Source organism: Bubalus kerabau, chromosome 6 (genome assembly GCF_029407905.1).
Source record: "Bubalus kerabau isolate K-KA32 ecotype Philippines breed swamp buffalo chromosome 6, PCC_UOA_SB_1v2, whole genome shotgun sequence".
Taxonomy (NCBI): Eukaryota; Metazoa; Chordata; class Mammalia; order Artiodactyla; family Bovidae; genus Bubalus; species Bubalus kerabau.
The window spans coordinates 90,110,119-90,123,570 of NC_073629.1; positions in this window are offsets into that span (position 1 = coordinate 90,110,119).

Consider the following 13,452-nt stretch of genomic DNA (forward strand, 5'->3'; position numbering starts at 1 on the left):
AAGTATAGTTGATTTACAGTGTTATGTTAATTTCTGCTGAACAGCAAAATGATTCAGTTGTATATGCATATGTGTATATATTTTCAGGTTTCTTTTGAGGATGATAAAAATGTTCTAAAATTGTGGTTATGACTGCTCATCGCTGTGAATATATTAAAACCATTGAACTGTACACTTTAAATGAGTATATTTTGTGGTGTGTAAATTACAACTCTATAAAGCCATTAAAAATAGAAGTATTAAAGGGGGGAAGAACATAATAAAAGGGAAAGTGCATGTAAAGACCCCAAATTGGGAAGGGACTTAACATCTATGAGGAATAGAGGGAAACCCAATGTCCCCAGAATGTATGAACAAGGTGGGGAATAAGCTGGAGAGTTAGTTAGCGGCCATATTAGGCAGGATTTTAAATTTTATCATAAGCCTCAAAGTTTAAAAAGCAGGTAAATGACATAATAAAATTTATGTTAAAAAAAATCATTCTGGTTGTTGTGTGGAAAATTATGTGTGTGTGTGTGTGTGTGCTCATTCACTTAGTCATGACCAACTCACTGCGACGCCATGGACTGTCGCCCGTCAGGCTCCTCTGTCCATAGGATTTTCCAGGCAAGATTACTGGAATGAGCGGCCATTTCCTTCTCCATGGGATCTTCCTGACCCAGGGATGTAACCCATGTCTCTTGTGTCTCCTGCATTGGTCGGTGGATTCTTTACCACTGACCTGTCTGAGAAGCCCAAAGTGGGCAAATGTAGAAACAGAGCAATTAAAAGGTTATTGCAATAGATTAGAAAGAAAGGATGGCTGACATTGAGACAAGGATAAGAGACAGATTTTGTGATCTACTTTGGAGGGAGAATCAGTGAAAGTAGGTGATTGATTGGATGTAGAGCATGAGGTAGCTGGAGATTCTGTTTACTTAGATGGAGACTCCTAAAGGTAGAGTGGTTTGGGATACTGTATTTCTGGACATGCTTAATTTGAGATGCATTTGAGAACAACCTCGTGTCTATGTACATGGGTAGTTTGATAGATGGTTTAGATTGGGTTCAAATATGGGCTCTGCCATTTACTAACTCTATGACATTGAGAAAAATTACTTTTTTCCTGATCCCTTCACCTGTTAATGGAGATAACAATAACCTCTAATAGCCAAATAATAGCATACTGGGCTATTAGAGCTTGTTGGTTAAGAGCACAGATGGTGGACCCCAACTCTCTGTTTTGGATCCGGGCTCCACGATGACTATTGTTGAGTGACCTTGGGCAAGTTATTTAACCTCTTTGAATCTCATTTTCTTAAACCACATATGGGGTTTAATAAAAGCCCTTGTTTTTTAGGGCCATTAATTAGTATATGCATTAGATAATGCTAAGCAAAGTGCTTTGGACTTGGCATATAAGCACAATGTAAGTGGTAGCTATTACTATTATTTCACAGGGTTAACATGAAGAGTTGAGCTAATACATATGAAAGATACTACTGTATTGTCTGAAGAATGGGACTAAAATTTCTTTAGTTGTCCACCTGAATTTTGTCTTAATCAAAATTTTACTTTTATCCTGATTGGATCAACCCAAGATATTCTCTCCTAAGGGAGAACCCACTACACTGCCCAACAATTTAAGATGGGAGAGAAAGGCCAGTTAACATTGTTGAAGAGGGGACAAAAGATGGGAAAAAAACAATGAGGGGAGAAACAGTCTAGGCTGGGGAGACAGAATGCCAATAGCAAACTTGGAATTCATCTTAACCAGTAAAGCAGACTGTAGTTCCTAAGGAGCTGTAGTTTGTGAAAAAAGGAGAGTTGGGCTGGTCTGGGACACTGCTGCTAAGAGATGAAACCCCATAGCCGTGTCTTGTATCTAGTAAATATCAATAGAGCAGGCCTCCTCCAGTGAGGACTCTGACTTGACAATATTTAAAATTATCATTAACTCTTCCTGAAGTGTTCAGGAGTGCCATCCCAGGTAGTCATTCATTCATTCACTTGCTTGTTTTATTATTCACTGGAATACGGAATGAAGCAGGGCAAAGACTAATAGAGTTTTGCCAAGAAAATGCACTGGTCATAGCAAACCCCCTCTTCCAACAACACAAGAGAAGACTCTACACATGGACAGCACCAGATGGTCAACACCGAAATCAGATTGATTCTATTCTTTGCAGCCAAAGATGGAGAAGCTCTATACAGTCAACAAGAACAAGACCAGGAGCTGACTGTGGCTCAGATCATGAACTCCTTATTGCCAAATTCAGACTGAAATTGAAGAAAGTAGGGAAAACCACTAGACCATTCAGGTATGACCTAAATCAAATCCCTTATGATTATACAGTGGAAGTGAGAAATAGATTTAAGGGCCTAGATCTGATAGACAGAGTGCCTGATGAACTATGGAATGAGGTTCGTGACATTGTACAGGAGACAGGGATCAAGACCATCCCCATGGAAAAGAAATGCATAAAAGCAAAACGGTTGTCTGGGGAGGCTTTACAAAAGCTGTGAAAAGAAGAGAAGCCAAAAGCAAAGGAGAAAAGGAAAGATATAAGCATATGAATGCAGAGTTCCAAAGAATAGCAAGAAGAGATAAGAAAGCCTTCCTCAGGGATCAATGCAAAGAAATAGAGGAAAACAACAGAATGGGAAAGACTAGAGATCTCTTCAGGAAAATTAGAGATACCAAGGGACATTTCATGCAAAGATGGGCTCGATAAAGGACAGTAATGGTAGGGTCCTAACAGAAGCAGAATATATCAAGAAGAGGTGGCAAGAATACACAGAAGAACTGTACAAAAAAGATCTTCATGACCAAGATAATCACGATGGTGTGATCACTGACCTAGAGCCAGACATCCTGGAATGTGAAGTCAAGTGGGCCTTAGAAAGCATCACTATGAACAAAGCTAGATGGAATTCCAGTGGAGCTATTTCAAATCCTGAAAGATGATGCTGTGAAAGTGCTGCACTCAATATGCCAGCAAATTTGGAAAACTCAGCAGTGGCCACAGGATTGGAAAAGGTCAGTTTTCATTCCAATCCCAAAGAAAGGCAATGCCAAAGAATGCTCAAACTACCACACAATTGCACTCATCTCACACACTAGTAAAGTAATACTTAAAATTCTTCAAGCCAGGCTTCAGCAATATGTGAACCATGAACTTCCTGATGTTCAAGCTGGTTTTAGAAAAGGCAGAGGAACCAGAGATCAAATTGCCAACATCTGCTGGATCATGGAAAAAGCAAGAGAGTTCCAGAAAAATATCTATTTCTGCTTTATTGACTATGCCAAAGCCTTTGACTGTGTGGATCACAATAAACTGTGGAAAATTCTTCAAGAGATGGGAATCCCAGACCACCTGACCTGCCTCTTGAGAAATCTGTATGCAGGTCAGGAAGCAACAGTTAGAACTGGACATGGAACAACAGACTGGTTCCAAATAGGAAAAGGAGTATGTCAAGGCTGTATATTGTCACCCTGCTTATTTAACTTATATGCAGAATACATCATGAGAAATGCTGGACTGGAAGAAACACAAGCCGGAATCAAGATTGCTGGGAGAAATATCAATAAGCTCAGATATGCAGATGACACCACCCTTATGGTAGAAAGTGAAGAGGAACTAAAAAGCCTCTTGATGAAAGTGAAAGAGGAGAGTGAAAAAGTTGGCTTAAAGCTCAACATTCAGAAAATGAAGATCATGGCATCTGGTTCCATCACTTCATGGGAAATAGATGGGGAAATAGTGGAAACAGTGTCAGACTTTATTTTGGGGGGCTCCAAAATCACTGCAGATGGTGACTGCAGCCATGAAATTAAAAGACGCTTACTCCTTGGAAGAAAAGTTATGTCCAACCTAGATAGCATATTGAAAAGCAGAGACATTACTTTGCCAACAAAGGTCTGTCTAGTCAAGGCTATGGTTTTTCCTGTGGTCATGTATGGATGTGAGAGTTGGACTGTGAAAAAGGCTGAGCACCGAAGATTGATGCTTTTGAACTGTGGTGTTGGAGAAGACTCTTGAGAGTCCCTTGGACTGCAAGGAGATCCAACCAGTCCATTCTAGAGGAGATCAGCCCTGGGTGTTCTTTGGAAGGAATGATGCTGAAGCTGAAACTCCAGTACTTTGGCCACCTCATGCGCAGAGTTGACTCATTGGAAAAGACTCTGATGCTGGGAGGGATTGGGGGCAGGAGGAGAAGGGGACAACAGAGGATGAGATGGCTGGATGGCATCACTGACTTGATGGATGTGAGTCTGAGTGAACTCCGGGAGTTGGTGATGGACAGGGAGGCCTGGCGTGCTGCAGTTCATGGGGTCGCAAAGAGTCGGACAGGACTGAGTGACTGAACTGAACTGAATTCAATTATTTACTAAGTTGGTTATTTGCTAATTCAAACAAGTATTTGCCAAGTGCCAATCACTAAGGAGACATAAGGCAAAAGCAAACAAACAAACAAACAAAAAAAACATAAATTCTTTACAGAATTTGAAATCTAGTGGAGAAAGATAGGGAAGAAACAGCATAAATTCCATGGAAAAAAATTAAGTAATGGCATCAGAAGAGATGCAGATATGGTAAATAAAAGAAAGGGCTGAAGGAGGGCAACATTTCAACAGAGAGAACACTCAGGGCAAAGGCCTCACATTGTCTTGCCACTACCATTCTGTATCCCATTTCCCTACCCTTTAACATTTAAAGAAAGAAAAGATTTTTTGGACTGAAGAAAGTAATGTACTTAGTAAATCAAGCTATTAGTTTCTTAGGGCTGCTTTGAGCAGGTTTTATTTTCAACACTTTGTTTGAGAGATCCATCCATTCTCCTCTGTGTGGACGCAGATCATTCTTTTTCACCGCTGTATAGTATTCTACCGTATAATGTATGCTAAATCATTTACTCATTCTATTTTTGATGGTCACTTGTGTTCCTTCCATTTGTGAGCTATCATGAGTAAAGCTGCTTTGAACTTTCTTGTGTAAGTCTTTTGATGATAGACATATGCCTTCATCTTTGTTGGGTCATAGGAGATATACATATACACACATATGAAAGTGAAAAGTGAAAGTGAAGTTGCTCAGTCGTGTCCGACTGTTTGCATGGACTATAGCCTACCAGGCTCCTCTGTCCATGGAAATTTCCAGGCCAGAGTACTGGAGTGGGTTGTAATTTCCTTCTCTAGGGGATCTTCCTGACCCAGGGATCGAACCCGGGTCTCCCGCATTGCAGGCAGATGCTTTACCATCTGAGCCACCAGGAAAGCCCTATCTATTTATCTATCTATCTATATGTACATATATGTATGTATATACTTCAGTTAAGTCCAGTTCAGTTGCTCAGTCGTGTCCGACTCTTTGCGACCCCATGAATCGCAGCACGCCAGGCCTCCCTGTCCATCACCAATTCTTGGAGTCCACCCAAACCCATGTCCATCGAGTCGATGATGCCATCCAACCATCTCATCCTCTGTCGTCCCCTTCTCCTGCCCCCCAATCCCTCCCAGCATCAGGGTCTTTTCCAATGAGCTGGCTCTTCACATCAGGTGTCCAAAGTATTGGAGTTTCAGCTTCAACATCTGTCCTTCCAATGAACACCCAGGACTGATCTCCCATAGGATGGACTGGTTGGATCTCCTTGCAGTCCAAGGGACTCTCAAGAGTCTTCTCCAACACCACAGTTCAAAAGCATCAATTCTTTGGTGCTCAGCTTTCTTCACAGTCCAACTCTCACATCCATACATGACCACTGGAAAAACTATAGCCTTGACTAGATGGACCTTTGTTGGCAAAGTAATGTCTCTGCTTTTAAATATGCTTTCTAGGTTGGTCATAACTTTCATTCCAAGGAGTAAGTGTCTTTTAATTTCATGGCTGCAATCACCATCTGCAGTGGTTTTGGAGCCCAGAAAAATAAAGTCAGCCACTGTTTCCCCATCTATCTGCCATGAAGTGATGGGACCAGATGCCATGATCTTCATTTTCTGAATGTTGAGCTTTAAATCAACTTTTTACTTCCTCTTTCACTTTCATCAAGAGGCTCTTTAGTTCCTCTTCACTTTCTACCATAAGGGTGGTGTCATCTGCATATCTGAGGTTATTGATATTTCTCCTGGCAATCTTGATTCCAGCTTGTGCTTCCTCCAGCCCACCGTTTCTCATGATGTACTCTGCATGTAAGTTAAATAAGCAGGGTGACAATATATGGTCTTGATGTACTCCTTTTCCTATTTGGAACCAGCCTGCTGTTCCATGTCCAGTTCTAACTGTTACTTCCTGACCTTCATACAGGTTTCTCAAGAGGCAGGTCAGGTGCTCTGGGATTCCCATCTCTTGAAGAATTTTCCACAGTTTATTGTGATCCACACAGTCAAAAGGTTTGGAATAGTCAATAAAGCAGAAATAGATATTTTTCTGGAACTCTCTTGCTTTTTCGATGATCTATCTGATGTTGGCAATTTGATCTCTGGTTCCTCTGCCTTTTCTAAAACCAGCTTGAACATCTGGAAGGTCACGGTTCACGTATTGCTGAAGCCTGGCTTGGAGAATTTTAAGCATTACTTTACTAGTGTGTGAGATGAGTGCAATTGTGTGGTAGTTTGAGCATTCTTTGGCATTGCCTTTCTTTGGGATTGGAATGAAAACTGACCTTTTCCAGTCCTGTTGCCACTGCTGAGTTTTCCATATTTGCTGGCATATTGAGTGCAGCACTTTCATAGCATCATCTTTCAGGATTTGAAATAGCTCAGCTGGAATTCCATCACCTCCTCTAAATGGCTGTCTGAGGAGGCCTTACAAATAACTGTGAAAAGACGGGAAGTGAAAAGCAAAGGAGAAAAGGAGAGATATACCCATTTGAATGCAGAGTTCCAAAGAATAGTAGGGAGAGATGAGAAAGCCATGCAAAGAAATAAAGGAAAACAATAGAATGGGAAAGACTAGAGATCTCTTCAAGAAAATTAGAGATACCAAGGGAATATTTCATGCAAAGATGGGCTCAATAAAGGACAGTAATGGTAGGGTCCTAACAGAAGCAGAAGATAATAAGAAGAGGTGGCAAGAATACACAGACGAACTGTACAAAAAACATCTTCATGACTCAGATAATCAATATGGTATGATCACTCACCCAGAGCCAGACATCCGGGAATGTGAAGTCAAGTGGGCCTTGGGAAGCATCACTATGAACAATGTATACACACACATATATATATATATATATATATATATATACATATATATATTCAATTTTAGTAGATATTGCCAAAGATTTTTGTTTTTCAAAGCAGCTGTACCAATTTTCACTTGGTCCACATCTACCAACACTCAGTATTGTCAGGATTTTTAATTTTAGCCATTCTGATAGATATATAGTGGTTGATTTGCATTTCCCTAGATGGTGACTGCAGCCATGAAATTAAAAGACGCTTACTCCTTGGAAGAAAAGTTATGACCGACCTAGATAGCATATTGAAAAGCAGAGATATTACTTTGCCAACAAAGGTCTGTCTAGTCAAGGCTATGGTTTTTCCAGTGGTCATGTATGGATGTGAGAGTTGGACTGTGAAAAAGGCTGAGCACCAAAGAATAGATGCTTTTGAACTGTGGTGTTGGAGAAGACTCTTGAGAGTCCCTTGGACTGCAAGGAGATCCAACCAGTCCATTCTAGAGGAGATCAGCCCTGGGTGTTCTTTGGAAGGAATGATGCTGAAGCTGAAACTCCAGTACTTTGGCCACCTCATGCGCAGAGTTGACTCATTGGAAAAGACTCTGATGCTGGGAGGGATTGGGGGCAGGAGGAGAAGGGGACAACAGAGGATGAGATGGCTGGATGGCATCACCGACTCAACGGACATGAGTTTGAGTGAACTCCGGGAGACAGTGATGGACAGGGAGGCCTGGCGTGCTGCAATTCATGGGGTCGCAAAGAGTCGGACACGACTGAGCGACTGAACTGAACTGAACTGAATCACTAATTATGTTGAGCACCATGTCCTATACTTACTGGTCATTCATATATCCTCTTTTGTGAAGTGCCTATTCAAGATTTTCCCCTTCTTCCCTGACCCTTTAAAAGTTTTAAGTGATGCCTATATTTTTGATTGATTTATGTTTATACATTCTGAATATGTCCTGTTTGTGGATATGTGTATTTTCCTAATCTGTCCTAATTGCCTTTTTACTTTCTTACTTATATTTTTTAGCTGTCAGCAAACTTTTTCTGTAAAGGGCCAGATAGTAAATATTTTAGACTTTGTAGGCCATGTGGTCTCTATTGCAACTACCCAACTTCACCTTTGTAGCACAAAGCAGCTCTAGAAAGTCATACATTAAATGAATAAGCATGGTTGTTCCAACAAAACTTTATTTACAGATACCAAAAATTTGTATTTCATATACATTCCACATATCATGAAACATTATTGTTCTTTAAAGTTTTTTCAACCATGCAAAAATGTAAAAACCATTCTGAGCTCACAGACTGTACAAATACATGTAGTGGGCTGAATTTTAGCCCATGGTTTGGTGACCTCAGGTGTATTTTATAAATGTAAGTTCTTAATTTTAATGAATTCCAATTACATCTCTTCTTTTGTCATTATTACTTTTTATTCCCATATAAGAAATCTTTGCCTACCCAAGGTCATGAATAGATTCTTCTTTGTTCTGTTCTAAAAATTGTATTTTATCATTCATGTTTATGTCAATTATCCCTCTGGGGTTAATTTTTGCAAATGTTTTTTTCTCTTTTGTTTCTGTGTACTCAAGTTACATATTTTTTCCAGGTTTTTTTCATAGCCCTTCCTTATCTGCTTTGTGAAACTTTCCCTGATAGCCCTATGTGGAACTTATATCTCTCTACTAGCCTTTCATTCAATGGCTACTTTTTGATGACTTATTATGTACCATGCTAAGCACAAGATTTGGCTTTTGTCTAAAGAGTATAGATTTTTGAAGAAAGCAATTAAATCTTTACAATAAAATGCGATAAGTGTCAGGATAATACTGCAAGTATTTGTTTTTTTTTTCCTACTAAGAATGAGTCATTTGAAGAAAGAGACCATAAACTTTCATTTGATTATCTCTAGCATCTAGCATGAATTGTAGTATAGAATAGGTGCTTATGAAAATGTGATTAAATTAATAAATGCCCATATATATACAGTGAATAAATGCACAAATATGTATACAGTGAATACATATATGGAATATGTATACCATATGAATTCAGTAAATAATGCACATAGATGTGTATGTATGTATATGTGTGTGTTAAGTTGCTTCAGTCATGTCTGACTCTTTTGACCTCACAGACTCTAGGTCATCAGGCTCTTCTGTCCATGGGATTTTCCAGGCAAGAATAATGGAGTGGGTTGCCATAGCCTTCTCCAGGGGATCTTCCCGACTCAGGGATCGAACCTACATTCCTTATGTATCCTGATTGTTAGACGGGTTCTTTACCACTAGGAACACCTGGGAAACCCATATGTATATACCCATACAAACACACAACACCTTCACACATTCTATTCTTTTTCCAGACACACACAGCTGAAGTGCCACTAGGGAAAAGATCTAATTTCTCCCTTGTATACCTAGACAGAGGACAAATTTATTCAGATTGATGATAAGAGTCTCAACGACTCATGTATCAGATGGCCCAAGTTCAAATCCAGGGTCTACCACCTTGTAATCTCAGACCAGTTTCTTAAATTCTCTGGGCCCCAGTAACCTCATTTGTAAAATGGGAACACTTTCCTCATAGAGTTTTTAATGAGTTCATACATGTAAAATAACTAGAGGCCAATAGGCTCAACAAGGACAGGAATTTTTGTCTGCTTTGTTCATTGCCATATCCCTAGTTCCTAAAAGAATGTTTGGTACATATCAGTTCAGTTCAGTCGCTCAGTCGTGTCCAACTCTTTGCGACCCCATGAACCGCAGCACGCCAGGCCTCCCTGTCCATCACCAACTCCCAGAGTCCACCCAAACCTATATCCATCGAGTCGGTGATGCCATCCAACCATCTCATCCTCTGTCGTTCCCTTCTCCTCCTGTACTCAATCTTTCCCAGCATCAGGGTCTTTTCAAATGAGTCAGCTCTTCACATCAGGTGGCTAAAGAATTGGAGTTTCAGCTTCAACATCTGTCCTTCCAATGAACACCCAGGACTGATCTCCTTTAGGATGGACTGGTTGGATCTCCTTGCAGTCCAAAGGACTCTCAAGAGTCTTCTCCAACACCACAGTTCAAGAGCATCAATTCTTCTGCGCTCAGCTTTCTTTATAGTCCAACTCTCACATCCATACATGACCACTGGAAAAACCATAGCCTTGACTAGACAGACCTTTGTTGGCAAAGTAATGTCTCTGCTTTTTAATATGCTGTCTAGGTTGGTCATAACTTTCCTTCCAAGATGCTCAATAAATCCTTGTTGCATGAATAATAAATACTGTATCAGGAAAATATCAAAAATTCTTGACTATTACCATTTAATGTACAATATAAAAATTCTGAATTATCCTTCCAATTACTCCACAGCTACAATTTTTACTTTGGGAATCCTAGCATTTTTCTAACATGACACAAGGGGGCAGCATCGGTCTCCTTTTGAGTTTGCAGCCGTGCTCCAGTTTTACTTGGTCTAGAGACAAACTGCCACATCTTAAATTGGCAAGTTCCTTTGTCCATTCTGGATTTTTTAAAAAAAATTAATGAACAGCATTGACTGTTTAAATTATTATGCACTTAGTTCTTAACTGTGTAGTTTTAGCTAAAGAAAAGATTATTGCTTGTAGAAAGGTAAAAATATGGACATGAATTGAGGCTGCTTTTCAGTAATACTAGCGATTTGTGTTCTCAAACTTCCTTTTGGTAATGAATAACTGCTTGACAAACAACGGGCCCAAATCTTCCTTTTCAGTGACACAAAGTGCAACAATGCCATTCCTTTCCAAATCTATAAGAAAAGACAAAACAGTGTGAAACTTTTTCTAGTTCTTTTTAATAAAAATGTGAGACTAATTTTGCACTCCCTTTAACGTACTCTGAAACCATAGATGAGAAGCAGAAATTTCTGATCATCTTTGAGGGTGTAAAGGAAAGAATCTTGATTTAGAAATCAAGAGTGCTTCAGGAATTCTAGAGATTCCCTGGTGGCTCAGCCAGTAAAGAGTCTGCCTGCAATTCGGGAGACCTGAGTTTGATCCCAGGGTCGGGAAGATGCCCCACAGAAGGAAATGACAACTCATTCCAGTATTCTTACACTCATTCCAGTATTCTTACCTGGAAGCACCCCATGAACTGAGGCGCCTGGGGTGCTACAGTCCATGGGGTCGCAAAAGAGTCGGACATGACTAAGCGACTTCACTTTCACTTTTCACTTTCAGGAATTCTAGTGCTTCAGGAATCCCCTTAACTCCAACTTTAAGTAAATCTCTTATCTTTCAAAAATTCAGTGCCTTCACTTCTAAAATGAAGATAATGATCTCTGCCTTACCTACCTGAAATGAGATCAGTGAATGTAAATACCTTTATAAACTGTAAAGGGCTCTATTTTACACAGCATGAGCTAATGTTAGAATCATTTCCATTTTACCTTCGGGGAAAACCATTCCTAGCCAGTTAAATGGGCTTGCCTCAGTTTTCTCATCTATAAAATGGTCTAATGATATCAACCCCACCTACTCTGGTGAGCTGTAAGAATAAAAGAATAGATGTGAAAGGGCTTTTAAAACGAAAGTACTCCACTTGTACAAGATCATTAGTTTAAGCAAATAGCTTTTCTTGAGTTTCACAAACAATCCTAAAGAAAACCATGTGTAACTAAATTATGTAAAAGAAATAAGCATGCTTGATTTAATACCTTCAGAATTCTTAAGAAACTGCACATTTAAAAACATATAGATATAGAGATGCTGAAAGTGTTATTTCATCTAGGGGAAAAATAAATAAAATTAAATGATACATTCAGAGTTAGTACTGGATGGGTGTTAGTCACTCAGTTGTGTCCAACTCTTTTTGACACTATGGACTGTAGCCCACCAGACTCCTCTGTCTGTGGAATTCTCCAGGCAAAAATGCTGGAGTGGATTGGAATATCTCTGCCACATCTTTATTTGCATCCTAGGCAGTCTGACACAAGAATCACAAAGACTTTAACCCTCAATCTATACTGGATAACTTTTAAAATATGAATTTAAAATAGGTATATTGTAGAAATAAAGTGCTCATTTAAGATAGTAACATTTAATTAACATTTGTCAACTATCTGTTTTATGTATGTGTGCGTGCACATGCTCAGTCATGTTCCACTCTGTGACCCCATGGACTGTAGCCGGCCAGGATCCTCTATCCATGGAATTTTCCAGACAAGAATACTGGAGTGGGTTGCCATTTCCTACTCCAGGGAATCTTTCCAATCCAGGGACTGAACCTGGGTCTCTTGAGGCTCCTGCATTGGCAGGCGGATTCTTTCACCACTGTGCCACCTGGGAAGCCCATTTGGTGTGGTGAACTAGGTATTTTCAAATCTTATTTCATTACTAATGTTTTAGTCCCTGGAACCAGAGAGAAATGTCAGTTCCATTGAAAAGTTGAGGAAATTAAAGTTCAGAGAGGTTGTTGAGTGTTTCTCAAGTCAAACAGCACTCCCAAGATATTCAGACCTTAAATCCTCTGCTCCTTCCTGCCTTTCCTCCATAGTGTTGCTCTGGAGGCCTCTGCTTAGTCCAGTGGGAGCTCTTGTGCTATTGAATCCAACACTTAGGAGCAGCAAGCCAACAAGTTTTGTTTAGTAAAAACCAGAGATGGAATGTAACACTTTAAAAGAACCTGGATAAATGGGTACTTGTTAGCCAAAACTTAGGTCTCCTTAAGTGAATTTCAACGACTTGGGAAATTTGGGCTCTGACCTTTTGACTACACAATTTTATGTAAAGAAACCCAGTTACCTTTCCTTTAAATATTTCCAGAGCCAATTCATGCGTTTTCAAAAAATAAAGAAATGATTAATTATTAAATGTTAGGGGTTAAAAAGAGAGAGAAATAAAGTTATGAGGTAACAAGAGATCTTAGAAATGAAGGCCATTTAAATCTCTTGGGAGGTATTAGTTATTTAAGAATGATGTGCTGCTGTTGCCACACATAATAAGTTAATCTTAAGAAGGCATTTATCCCCGCTGATGTTATAGTCTTTATACAAACTAGTTTAGTGAACTGAATGTCATTTTCAGGTGTGCATTCTGGTAGGCTATGTTTACCAGGAATTTAAATTATGTAATTACTTTGAAATGACACCACTCTAAACTATCAAGTCAGTTCTGTTGCATTTTACTTGCGAGTTGGTTTGTCCAATTTTAGGATTTAAAGCAAAGAGGCCTTCAAATGTATGCATCTGGGGAGGCTGTTTTATATCCTATTATCTAAAGAACGATACTGACACTATGCTTATGGCTTG